This window comes from Vicia villosa, linkage group LG2 (genome assembly GCF_029867415.1).
Source record: "Vicia villosa cultivar HV-30 ecotype Madison, WI linkage group LG2, Vvil1.0, whole genome shotgun sequence".
Lineage (NCBI taxonomy): Eukaryota > Viridiplantae > Streptophyta > Magnoliopsida > Fabales > Fabaceae > Vicia > Vicia villosa.
This window is the reverse complement of record NC_081181.1, coordinates 228,044,072-228,058,555: the sequence shown is the minus strand read 5'-3', so window position 1 is coordinate 228,058,555 and position 14,484 is coordinate 228,044,072. Positions and strand designations below refer to the sequence as shown.

The 14,484-nt window shown below is 33.9% G+C and overlaps 2 long non-coding RNA genes across 2 annotated transcripts; both read left to right on the top strand.

The window, feature by feature from the left end:
* The first annotated feature begins 8,187 nt into the window (after positions 1–8,187).
* LOC131648403 (uncharacterized) lies at positions 8,188–9,035 on the top strand. Its single transcript, XR_009298133.1, has 3 exons — positions 8,188–8,381; positions 8,479–8,504; positions 8,663–9,035. It is a non-coding gene; the product is annotated as an uncharacterized LOC131648403 (long non-coding RNA).
* Positions 9,036–10,489: 1,454 nt separating this feature from the next.
* LOC131648402 (uncharacterized) lies at positions 10,490–11,629 on the top strand. Its single transcript, XR_009298132.1, has 4 exons — positions 10,490–10,750; positions 10,852–10,973; positions 11,140–11,344; positions 11,503–11,629. It is a non-coding gene; the product is annotated as an uncharacterized LOC131648402 (long non-coding RNA).
* The last annotated feature ends 2,855 nt before the right edge of the window (positions 11,630–14,484 follow it).

The window sequence follows — 14,484 nt, the reverse complement described above, 5'->3', positions numbered from 1 at the left end:
AGAGGACGCCTTATTGCCAGGAGAAGCAGCTTTAGAAGGACTTATCCTTTTCCCTTTTCTTGAAGGGGTAACAGCTTTGTGTTTCTTCTTGTGTCCTTGTCTAGTTTGAGGAGGGGATTTATCTTCGCCATCTGAGGCAGTTGTCGAAGAAGCTTTCCGCTTCGAGCCCGTTGGGGGTTTCGAGCTCTGGCAAGTAGAAGATAAGAAAAATGAGTACTATTCACAGATTGTACAAGATTAAGTATATGAGATGAGTATGTACCGTGGGCTTCTTGTCAGTGACGATGGAATCACTCTCACTTGGTTTGTTGCTCTTAGATGTCCCAGAGTCTTTTGGGGCAGAAGCTTCCTTAATCTTCCTCCTTCGTGCAACAGCTGTAGTTGAGACTGAAATCAGTATATCAGTAAAGAAAAGAAAAGTCAGTCGAAAAGATTGTCTTAATCCAAACCTTCAGGTATTGGAGTCAGGACACGAACATATTTAAGATCTATATGAAGATGTCCTTTGAAAGTATCCAAGGTATGCTTAGTCGGAACCACTCGTTCAGCGCGTTTTTTGGTACTCTCTCGAAGAATTTTGAGAACATTCCCACACACAAACCAGTCTGGGAAAGGGGGACTTAGAGCCACACCAAAATCAGCACTTGGTAGTGGAGGGAATTTTGGAGGATTAAGTTTGAAAGCCACTTCATAACGTAGTTCTGGTCGAACATACGAGGGCAATTTCAACTTACTCAGTTTGGCGGAAAACTTTTCGCGCAAAGTGACTGCAGCCTCACGAACGGTCCGACTAAGATCATCAGGCCTATAGATAGTTTCAAAGAATTTTTGAAAAGCTTGGATTTCTTTAATATGAGTTGAAGTACCTTTTTGGAAATTCTCCTGCACATCAGTAAAAGCTGCGGTTAGTTCCTGAACAAGGCTATCAGCATCAAAGATTTGAGAGCTATAATACTCCGTCCACCATTGATGAAAATCTGGTGTAGAGTAAAAAGTAGGTTCGAAAGGAACAGGAGAAAGATTGGTGATGCCAATGTATTTGTTGATTTTTGGTTCACATTCTTCTTCAGTCAAATACAAAGTGTGGAAACACATATGGCTCCTTTTCTCATATAAGCACTTGGGTTTTATTTGAGCTAACCCAAACTATCTCGAGACCAAATTTGGTTGATAGCACATGAGGATACATTGACCTTTTGACGGTCGGAGACGATGGGAAAATAATCTTGGAGTCAGAAAGGCTTCCCAAATTTCCATAGATTCAGTTTGTTGATCTTGAGATGTTGGTGGAAATTTTCGAGTAAACCATTCGGGACCTATTGTTCTGTGTACAAATGGGGCCATAGAAGGATCGAACTGGTCACGCCGGGCAAACATCATTGAATACGCCAGAAAGTGTTCATGAAGCTTTCCCATTTCCTCTTTTGGAGTTAGGTAAGCTAACCTGGTCCCCTCTATAGTTCGATTTTTGATTTTGCTATCCTCCTCATTGACGTCTCCTCGAAAGGGGAGATGAGTTTCGAATGTAGCGTTAAGCCACAGTTGCAATAGCCAGAAAGGACCAGCGTAAAGTAAATTACCAGATTTGAAATTCTTGGTAAGGTTTGCAGCTTCGCTGAGGTTTTCATAAAGAGACCCTAAAAGCAGTTGGCTAAGGTTGAGTTTTTTCCCAGCATGCAACTGATTAGCCATGCAAAGGTACCTCTTTGCAACTTGGATAGACCTTGAGCAGAAGGCACATCGTGAAAGCCATAGTGCTAGGAAGGCAATATGCTCTTCATCAGATACTTTCGTTTCAGTGGTGATATGGTGCTTCTGGATGAATGCAGTATAAGTGACTTGCGAGTCATTAAAACCAATAGTGTCATTATCCATTTCATTGGGATCGAAGGTTTCACCAGTTGGTCGAAGTCCTGTAATAGCGGCCACATCGAAAAGCGTGGGGGTAACCATTCCACATGGGAGATGGAAAGTGTTGTGAGAAGCATCCCAAAAGTGAACCGCTGCTACTAACATGGGTTGGTTGTATTCTAAACCTGTTTTTGACAGTTGAATCAAATCGTATATTCCTAACGATTTCCAGAAGGATTCTTTCTGTTTCTCTACTTTTTCTAACCAGGCATAGTACAAATCAGGATCTTTGGCTAAAGGGAATGACCTAAACACTTTTACAGAGTTGGTCATATAGTTTAACCTAATTTTCGTTAAAGCTAAAGGGGTTGCAGTTGAAGTTTCTTCAACGTTAGCAGATTTGCCTAAGGGAGAACGACCAGCTTCATCTATCTTAATTTTGCTAACTAATGGTCTAGTCTTGTAATAAGCAGGGAATAATTTATTCAAAGATGGGATATTTTCACTTGGTAATGGACCCATAAAAGCGAGAGTTTTTCCAGAAAGTTCAAAGGGAATGATTACCTGGGAAGCGTAAATAGCGCGTATTTCTTCGGTGTTAGGGTTTGGAACGTACTCTTGTTCCCCAGACCGCGTTGTTGATTGGAGCTTCAGAACAGGTTGAAGAACATTTGAAGATGAAGCCATAGAGAAGTTTTTGATTAAGAGAGCAAGATTTTTGAAAAGATTGAAGATGTTTGGTTTTCGTTGAAGAAGATGAAGAAATAGGAATGAAAGGTTGTATAGAGGTGCAAGGTCAAGTATTTAAAGGTTTAACGGAAACCCTTTTTTGAATCTTTTGGGTAAAAACCAAAGAACACGTGGCGGCTGGTGATTTAATCCAACGGCGGTCGAATGAGTTAGCTTCACTCCTAGTATGTAGGAGTAATGATCAAGAAGTAAGGTTAAAACGTGAGAATGTAAGTTATGAGAAGACATCTTTGAAAATGACAAGACGTTTCGGAAACAGTGTCATCAGTGATTATGACGTTAGTCAGCAGTCTTGGAACTTTCAAGGATCATAAGGAACGAAATCTTATAATGACAAGAAACGCCTATTTCTGCTGATTCTCGAAACGGGCATTTATTGGGGGCAATTTGTTAGCTGAAGATTTCGTTTTATAGTGTTTGTCCTTCGAAGGAGTAGAAAATCGAAGGAAAGATGGTTACTGATGGCCATCCCTTAAAAAGTAAAAGAATGGCTACTGATGGTCATGCTTCGAGAACAAAGACGTCTAAGTTCGATATGAAGATAGCGAATACTGAAAGACTAATGAAAGTATGTGTCTTCGGGACTTAGACAAAATTTATAGAATGTATTTAAGTATTACTACTTAGCGTGTTTTCATAGTGTTTTTAATACACTGCCACACGTCGAAGACGGACTCAGGCGGGAGGATTTGAAATTCGAAGACGGTTTCGTAACTGTCCAATAACAAATGGCATCGTTGGAAGTTCTATGAGAAACGTGGCAGCAGATTAGTGTAGGACCGTTAAGGTCGAAACTAGTATAAATAGGAGTCTTAATGATAGGATTCTGGGTGTTCATTTTGTACAAATCACTCACATATTTACTCAAGTATCAAGCGTTAAGAGAAAGAGTTCGCTGAGAAAATGTACGTATGACACCACCATTTTAATACATGTGTATTATCTTTCGTTTTCGAATATATTTCAGAATTACTGCATTCCAGTTACTTCTTGCCATTTACATTTCTGTATCTTTATTTTTATGTCACTTACTTTCGAATTTACTTTCATGTAATTTACTTTCATGTTATTTACTTTCAAAATCTTTAACGTTTCTGCAGTTTAAGATTCTTTATGTTTTAACAGTCTTTAAGTTTCATATGTTATGTCACTTATCTTTTCGTTGAAGTCACAATTACATATAACAAAGTGATTATCAAGATTATTTGTTCTTTAGTCGAACAACGCTTATTGAAGAGGACGAATCATGAATATGATTCGAATGAACATTGATAACAATCTTTTTGACTATGTGTCCTAGGATCAATCTAGTCGATCCTGCGAGTAACCAAATCATATTTATTATAGTTTGGAAGACTAGCGGTTGTTTACCGGAAATCACCGTAAACAAATTGCTACAAATAAGTATTTTTCTACCTAACCAATGAACTCATTAGAAACTAATAAAACAATTATTAAACCACCATGACAGCAAAGTAATTGAAAAAAGTGAATACCTGAGCATTAGTTTTGGAAGCTGATTATATAACTACAAAGCAAAGATTTGAATCTCAGCAGCTTTCAATCCAGATAATCCAAATATAATCCTTAGTCTATGTGTCGCTTGCTTTGTTCAACAGCATAACAAATGAGGAAGTAGTAGTTAAAGGTAGCAGAACTATGAAATATAAATTAATACTTCAAAAGCAGTGCAAAACAAAACTTAAATTCAAAAGCAGTTCCTGAATTTCAGCACTAACCAAGCTCCAAAGGACGATCATCTTCATCAAGGATTAAAATAATAATATCAACCAAACTCACCGACATCACTACAGACACATTCACCCACAAAAATACAACAATTCATGTAATCCATTTCATATACTCATCAAAATCAACAAAAAAATGCTTACTAATAAATGGAAGATCCATCTCCAATCTAATATGCTCTAAAAGCTTACTAATAACTTATTATAGAGATGACAATGCAATGGTTTGCATGGCAGAATTGGTCATTTGCTAATTTCTGGAAAACTGCAAGTTCAACATCGACTATCTTTTCAATAGAAAGTCTTAAGAAAACACCTCAAGGTTTATCCTAATTTTTCCTGTAAAATATAAAAGCATTTCTTCACCTAATTGATTCTCAACAATTAACATGTACTGAGAAACACTTACATATCTACGAAGAATAGTTAAGCATGGTTATCCTTGACTTTTGTCACTTTTTATTTAAGTTAATATGTAGAGAATGTAATCAGAAGAAGGAAACTAAACAAAATGTGTATTGACCCAGAAAAATGGACACCATAAATTTGTCTGCATGTAATTTAAAAGGTAACTATAAGTTACTACATTAAGATTAGTTCTTAGATCTTACCGTGTTTGGAGAACTGATGCAATCAAATATCTTTTTTTCTTGGACGAATCTTATCCAGCCCATAACTAACTTGTAGCAGAAACAAATTTGATCCATAAGTCTTATTAGTCTTATTTGAATTGGAGTCAAACACCACCAGCCTTGAAAAAAGTTATTAATAACTGTTGATGCAACAAAGATACAAATTTAGATGACTGAATCCCACATATGGTAGCCCCGTTAATCGTCCACAGCAATATTAATGGCAAAACTTAGGTTCAACGCAACAGATATCACAAGGTGCAACTGGTGAATTTTCTTTTTCTTCACCCAAAAACAAACTACTGCAGGTCTTATTCCCGACTTTGTATCCACCAATGTCTGATTTATATTGTGGCTGCTGTTTTCATTCTAACTGATGAAGAAGTCCATCATCTATAGCAACAGGATTCATATTGGCTACAATGCAGAAGCAGCTTGCTGCAGCTGCTTCTGAACCAAATTTACGCAGAAAGTAACCTCCTCTGAACCCCACTCATCAATTCAGAGTTATTCATGTAACTAACTACCAGGGAGTGCAATAAAAGAATCAGCTTCTTGAGCCACTGCCGCTTTCGGCTTATGCATATCGAAAACAATTCTTACTTCACCAACTGTTTCGCCAGATATTTGTTAAAATAAACCAATTACAACACACTAAAACAACAAAGTTCTACATAGAAAAAAACAATAAATTATTTTCATGACAGGGGAACAAACTCCATAAATTCATTCACTACAGCTCTTTGGCACAAATTCACAAGAACCATGAGGCATGAATTAATACTTTAACAGTAAAAAAGATAGTAGTAGCAGCAGAAAAACTTCAGGAGGCATGAAAGCTTTTGGATTAACCTTGAAATTTCATAGTGATATCAATCACTAACAATACAAATCTAACAAACTTATAACACTCATTAGCAACACAAATCTTACACAGTTAGGTTATACGAATCACGATTCAAACCTTGATGAATAGCAGGACATTAGATTGAAACTGGGAAACTTCTTTCATGGAGAGGCATCTCGCTTCTCTTTGAAAACTCTTTTCGCCATCCTCCGCTGCTTCACTCTCTTGGAAAAATTCTCCGACTCTTTTCCTCCAAACATATCTAATAATCTGCAAAAAAAAAAAAACAATCACAGAAAAAAACTCTAATCTAATAATCTGCAAAAATAAACCAGATAAAATCAAGATGTTCCTTTTTTTTCTTAACAACAACCCATTTGAGATGGATTCGAACGACTTTTTTCCACTACTCCTTCGTTTCATTAATGTTCTTCACCAGCTCAAACGTCATAGCCATGTGGAACTCACAACCCTGCATGATAGACGAAAAAGCAAACTTTTAAAGAGCAACAATTAATGAAAAGTGGAAACACATATGAACAAAGATGTTAGTTGAAGAAAGTTACAAAGATAAAAGACATGAAGAAATATATCAATTTTTCTGTTTTCAGCTCAGTGGATGTCAAACCGGGTTTCCAGAAACAACAAAAATCACAGAAACATGAGTGTTAAGCAAAGTTTTAAAGAGCAACAATTAATGAAAAGTGGAAACACATATGAATAAAGATGTTAGTTGAAGAAAGTTACAAAGATAAACGACATGAAGAAAGATATCAATTTTTCTGTTTTCAGCTCAGTGGATGTCAAACCGGGTTTCCAGAAACAACAAAAATCACAGAAACATGAGTGTTACAATAACTAAGCGTACAGTTAGAAAAAGAAATGATATAAACCCAAGAACAAAAAGCAGTGATTCATATAAAATGGAGGTTAAAAAAAAGGATGAAGAAAAGAGCACAACTTGACAACCATTTAGACATAGCTAGATCTTCATCATTAACAGAGAAAAGAGAAAAACGACGAACAATATACACCAAATGAGACGGATAGAGATGCTTACATCTTTGTCAACGACAACCAACTCAAAATGTTCCTTGTTCTTATTAACAACGGTCCATTTGTGATGGATACGAACAACAAGTTTCCAAAGCTCCTTCGTATTATTAATGTTCTTCACCAGCTCAAACGGTCTAGCCATGAAAATCTACAAAACCAGGAAATCGATTGGGAAGTGAAGAAAGAAAAGATGAAAGAAAGAAAGAGAAGAGGAAAGAAAGATTGATACCTGCACCCGTGTTTCGTTTTAGGTTTGATCCAGATAGAAAAGGTAGATGTGAAAAGTGAAGAAAGAGAAGAGGAAAGAAAGAAAGAGAAGAGGAAAGAAAGATTGATACTGCAAACAGTGTATTCATTGGGAAGACCATGACTGAGCAGTTGTTTTGCAGATGCAACTTTTCTACATTTTCTCGTTCATATGCAACTGGAAGGTAGAAGAATAATATAAAATAATGGCTGCAGCGCCTGAATAGGGTAAAAGATCCTAATTATGTAACTAATACAATGTAATTGCCTGACAAATGATTACTTTGGACCTAATTTGCCCCCATAAGTGAGATTTGTCACCTAATAAAGCTAGGGTTATGTTGTCTTAACCATAACATATTCCTTTCTTATATTATAGATAGGGTTAGAACCAAGATTGAAATCAAATCAACAGTTTTGGTTTGGTTCGATTAAGAGTAAATTGAAATAGTTCGATTCTCTTAAAAAAAAACAAAAATTGATAAAATAAATAAATATGATGTAATATAAATATGGAACTATACCTGTTTTTAAGAAATATTTAATTTTTGAAAGAAAATATCAATACATCTTTTATTGGTGCATTATCATTATGAGAAATATATTATAATTGCAAAGATACATTAGAATTGTCTCTCATTTTATATTTCATATTTGCAAAGATATATTTATGATAGATCCCTCTTACAATAAAGTTTAATAAATTTAATTTGCTTATCAGCAACTTAGTCAAAATATATTGGAGCTCATTCAACCATAAAATCAACACTCAATTACATATTATTACTTTGTTTGATTGCTTTATAAACCAGATTAACTACAGCTAAGTTTTATAATCTACAATATAAGAAAGTTTATGGGTCTGGAAATACCAAAATTGCCCTGCTGTTTCATTAGCATGCCACGTGGATACCTTCTTAGCCCTCTACAGTATTCTATTTTTGAAATGTTACGTGCCTTCTTTCTTTTGCTACATCATCTCTTTCTATTTCTCTTCTTTCATATTGTTTCAATCTTTCTCTCTTCTCTTTCTCTCTCTTCTCTTTCTATCCGAAAACGGAGTCTTCTTCCTCAACCTTCCATTCTCTTCTTCTTCCTCTTCCTCAACCTTCCTCTACCTCCCCCCTTCTTTTTCTTCCTCACCTTCAGTCTGTAACAACATCATCACCATCCTCTTCTAACTCTTTTGTGGATTATTTTTCAGGTTATAGACTGAATCGAGTTTTACCGGTGGATTTTGAAGCTAAAAAGGTATGGGTTTTGTTTGGTTTTTATATAAACTTAGGATTTTGATTATGTAGTTAGGGTTTTTGTGGTTGATTTGATGATTTTGTGGTTTATTTTTCAGGTTATAGGCTGGATCGGGTTTTACCGGTGAGTTTTGAAGCTAACAATGTATGGGTTTAATTTATTTGGTTTTATATAAACTTAGGATTTTGATTTTGTAGTTAGGGTTCTTATAAACTTAGGATTTTGATTTTATAGTTAGGGTTTTTGTGGTTGATTTGATGATTTTGTGGTTTGTTTTTCAGGTTATAAACTAGATCGAGTTTTACCGGTGAGTTTTGAAGGTGACAAGGTATGGGTTCTTTTTGGTTTTCTCTCGGGGATTATTATTATAGTTATTTTCTATTTATATATTACTTATGGTTACTGAAAGGAATTTGTGTAAGAACGGGACATTAAAATTTTCATTTTTAGCCTTACAATAATTTATATGCAAAGTCTCTCCCTGTTTTGATTCAAGAGGAAATGTAAAAGTGATTATGGCTACCAACAGAATTGAAAGTCTTGATCATGTTTTTTTACGACCTCGTCGTATTGACTAATATGTAACACCGTTATTAAGTTAACTTTGGGTGGATCATAGCTACTCATTTGTCTCTGTACCCGACAATCCTTATTATCCCAGTATGTTGTTATTCCAACCCATTAAGTAGCATTTACAACATAATCTTAATTTATCATTTTATCTATCTGTAGATACATCTATTATCTTATGTTACAGGTAGTACTGTTGTTTGGTTATGGCCCTGATGCTCCCCCTAGGAAATTATTCCTGCAAAGGAAAAATCTTGAAGTTCATGATATCAAGGAGGCCAGTTGTGCTTTTTTTTTGTTCGGGGCTTTACTGTGTCCGTCCTATGTTTTAATCCTCCCGTTGTAGATCACAAGTGTTGGAATAGACCTGAGTCAATTACCGGGGAACGACCTCTCTTACAAGTGAATACATCCTCTTCCGGATCAGATGTTGCAGGTGAAACTGCAGCAGCCATGTCATCAGTGTCTTTGGTTTTCAAAAATACGAATCCTGCATATTCAATGGACAAGTAAGCATATTGCTATTTTCATTTCGAATAATTTTTACGCGAATTTTGAATTACAACATTAAACAGGTTCATGCTTATGAAAGATCAAATCGAGTATATAACTACACATTGGATCCATGCGGTCCTGTTCATATCACGGTTGGTGACGGTAGTAACTAGGAAAAGATGGCGATTACTCATGCGGATGAACCAGGAAACTGTAAAGGATTATGCTTTTTTATTAGCTGTCTACCTTTGTGTAGTTTCTCAGTTTTTTTTATATGGTCTACTATTCTTGATATTGTTTAATAGAGACGTAAAGTTGTTGTTGTTACTATACAGAAGCAAATAAAAGCAGTGTTTGTAAAAAACAAAGTTTGGACTGTTAAAGATGCTATTTTTGTTTGAGATAAGTGCTTCTTTGATTATTAAGCATATGCATCTGCATGCTTATTCTTGAATTTTTCTTTTTTGTAGAATTTGTTGAAGCTTACAGAAGGAATATTCAATTCAATGACAAGGAGAGAATTTCAATAGTAGAGTCTCATCTCTCAGATGCTCGCGTCTATATGCTAGAAAACCCTAAAGAATTCGACGTTGTAAGGCGATGGTTTCTACTAATATGCACTTTTATTCACCTTTTCATCAATGATGTCAATTGCAGACATCGGAAAATAGCCGACTGTTTAGATTACACAATGAATACTGTCATAACGGTGCTATAGCTACTATTTGACAACATTTTGTACTAAATAGTTGATTTACAACTCAGCCGAAGATCTGTAATTGGTGATTTATAACGCAACATAAAGTTTTATGAAAAGGTGACATTCCAATCTGTTTCAATCTTCTATTGATGTCATACCGATTGTGTTCTTTTATTCTGCTTCTAATAAACAGACAACATCTTAATCTGCTTTCACACCACCAGTCTTGCAAGTATTGCAACATTATTAAATTATAATTTCTTCTTATTGTTACCATGTCCCAATTTTATTGCATTGCATTAATCTGTTTTATATCGTCCTTTGTAGATTAAGGAAAGCGTTGACAAAGCAGATGATGTTTTATTACTTGTGGAATCTGTGAAAATATTAATATAAACCAAAAACAATGTTACTTTGAACCACAAAGCGTAAACACTGTTGTCGGTCTTATGCTGCAATTTTGCAGGGAATCTGATTGCACTTAGGTAGCTTATGTTACCTTTAAGGATTCGCAGGGAGCAGAGACAACAGTTCTCTTGACCGCACGTTCATATATACGCATGTTATATGAGGAAGAGACAGCAGTTCTCTTCCGTCGAGTCCTGTAAGTTCTTAATTGTTAGTTTATTTTATCCTATCCTATTTTATTTATTGCATGTTATTGAAGTCTGGTAGAGTTTCAATGTACAATGTTCTTCTCTATAGACAAACCAAAGTAAGGCTGCTGTTAAGAAGGTTGAAGATGCGATAAGTACCATGCTTGTCAAGGGTTTCATTTTAGGAAAGGATGCAATAAACAAAACAAATCTAACCTACTGATAGTTGAGGTATATATATATATATATATATATATTCTACATTTGGAATGGTATCTTTAGTAGCCCAGTTTATTATAATAAGTACCAAAAGGGCTATGGTACATATGACACCTTTTAGGTTTATAGTTTCGGAATCCTTTTGTTTGCTAAGAACCTGTTTCCCGTGTTTTTATAGGATGGAAACTACAATGAAGATTCTATGGAGCGTGATGAAAGGCGTCTCACAGAATTAGGGCCCATGAATAATTTCCCGTGTTTTCGTCTAGGAAAAATTTGCCATGGAGCAAAAATATCAAGTTGAAGCAGTGTTTCACAAAACGTCATTTCATTGGAAGAGCTGATTGGCATCATCGCATGTTAAGGCAGACTAATTGTATAAGGTGAAAATATGTTTATGTGATGATTGTAGTTATTTTGTTTTCAATGCTTTTAGATTTCAATTATAATTTTCAGTTCTTTTACTAATTTATTTTACTTCTGGAAGATGGGTTAAATATTCTATTGTTGAGCTCAATTAATAATAATTGCTCTTATGCAGGTGATGTATTCAAATCAGAAGATGCCAAAGTTATTGAACCTGAGGGTGTGCCAATCACCATTCTTTATCCTGGGTTTATTTATGGACCGGGCAAAGTCACTGCAGGAAATGTTGTTGCAAATATGGTATTATTTCCTTTCTTTACTGTGTTTTGCTTTGTCCTATATTAATTTTAAAATTGAATCATCTAAGAGAATAGGATGGTTAGGTCTAGAGTTCTATAATAACATTTCGACAATTCCCACTATAAATCTAATCATTTTTATAGTTGCCGCACCATATTGCAACGAGATATAAAGAATGTTAAGGTTAGAGTTTAGAACTCTTAATACAATCGTTTCTACAAGTGTAGAACCATATTGCAGCGCATCAGCCGTAGATTTTTCAGTTTTTTTTACTCATCTAATTTGAAGTATGAAATGTTTGGTTTTTGTTTCTTTTTTATTTCGTCAGCTGGTAGAGCGTTTTAATTGTAGATTACCGGGTTACATCGGCAATGGAAATGATAAATTTTCGTTCCTCTTCATTCCTTTCAAAACTGATCATTTCTTCTAAGCAGGTGGATCGTCTTTATCTTAGCTCTCCAAACATAATTGCAGTTATAGATCATGAGAGGAAACAAACATTCATTATAAGAAAGGAAGGCCTTCCTGATGTTAGTAAGCTATGCATCAACTTTCATCTATTGTATGTAGTTTTTATGGTGATTTCCTTGATGTTGGTGACACCTTTGTTTCTTGTGTGTGCAGCTGTGTGGAATCTGTGGGAGAAGAAATAGATGGCAATGGTGGATTTTGGTGATGAGAAGTACAAACATATGCTTTGTGTAGATGGTGCAGTGATTGAGAAACCAGTGAATTTGAAGCCTAGAGAGGAATGGACAGGGAGGATTCAACTCTTAGTTGTGGGATCGAGTTTTTGTAGCGATCATTACGGTTTCGACAGAAGTGGTATTTGAGAGGATGGTGGAGTTGTGCAAAAATCTAATCTTATCAGAGTTTGTTACATTTAGCAATATTATAGGGTTAAGTTATCAGAGTTTGTAGTAGTAGTGCTTTTTAGGAGTACGAGGTTTTCTCTTGTGTTCTTTTCATGCTACAAAAAGGAAAAGCCTATGTTTTTTTGTGATAATGGCTGTTAAATTTCGGATATTTTAACATTTTGTAAAATTCCCGAAGTAGTAAATTAATAATCATGTTAGTACACTCATAAAGAAAACGGTGGCAGATTATTTTGATCATATGAAACATTGGATGGGTACACCAACCTATGGATATCACGAGAAATATAAGAAAACAAGTGGTTATAAATAACCTAATTGCTTAAACAAGCAGTTATAAAAAAAAGCAACAAATTTTTTTTAAAAGAAAGTAATTAATCATATTAATCCTTTAGAAAAATTATAATCATTTTAAAAAACATAGCAAAAGAGAAAAAGACCAAAAGTAATGGTATATTTTCATCACCACCATCGTAATATTAATAAGTAATGAAGTTATTTTAATAAAAAAATGAGTAATCAACTTATAAATTTTCAGCTTCAATTAATTTATTTCAAATAACATAACTACTTAATTAATGATTAAGTGAATAAAATATTTATGTAATATATATTTAAAATATGAGGTAAATCTGAGTTATTAATTTAAATCTAATAGTTATTATTAAAAATTCTTAATTCTTATTATCGGGACTGATCAAAATATTGAATATTAACGGGAACATGAAATTACTGATCAAAATATTTAATATTAACGGAAACATGAAGTAACTGATTAAAAATATTGAATATTAACGTGGAAAGACAAGTAACTAATCAAAATATAGAATATTAATGGGAACATGAAGTTCCTGATAAAAATATTAAATATTAACGAAAAAAAAAACTAACTAATCAAAATATTGAATATTAACGGGAACATGAAGTTGCTGATCAAAACATTGAATATTAACGGGAATACGAAGTTACTGATGAAAATATTCAATATTAACGAGAACAGAAGCTACTCATCAAAATATTGAATGTTAACGGAAACATGAAGTTACTGATTAGAATATTGAATATTAAATAGGGTAAAATATGTTTTTAGTCCCTATAGAATTACCAAAAATTACTTTTAGACCCTATAAAAAAAGTCGACTTTTAGTCCCTATAAAATTACTTTTGCACTCACTTTTAGTCTCACTACAGGAACTAAAAGTGAGTGCAAAAGTAATTTTATAGGGATTAAAAGTCGATTTTTTTAATAGGGACTAAATACTAAAATTGAGATATTTATAGGGACCAAAAACTTAATTAACCCTATTAAATATTAACGGGAGCATGAAGTTACAAATCCAAATATAGAATATTAACGTGAACATGAAGTTCCTGATAAAAGTATTGAATATTAACGGGAACACGAAGTTATTGATCAAAATATTGAATATCACAGAAATATGAAGTTGCTGATCAAAACATTGAATATTAACTAGAACATGAAGTTACTGATCAAAATTTTGATTATTAACGGGAACATGAATCTACTGATATTAACACATTTAATTAAATATTGAATAATAATAAAAATAACTTTATAAAAATATTTATAAAGTTTTTGAAATATTATCACACTGGTACTCGTGCGAATGCACCGGTATCCCGTTAGTATTCAAAATATTGAATCTTAACGGGAGCACGAAGTTATTGATTAAAATATTAAATATTAAGGACAACATGAAGTTACTAATCAAAATTTTGAATATTATCGAAAACATTAAGTCACTTATCCAAATTTTGAATATTAACAGGAACAAATTTTGAATATTAACAAGAACACGAAGTTATTGATCAAAATAATAAATATTAACGAGAACACGGAGTTATTGACAAAATATTAAATAATAATGAGAACACGAAGTTACTGATAATTTTTTTGAATATTAACAGAAACATTAAGTTATTGATAAAATTTTCAATATTAACGGGAACAAATTCAGAAT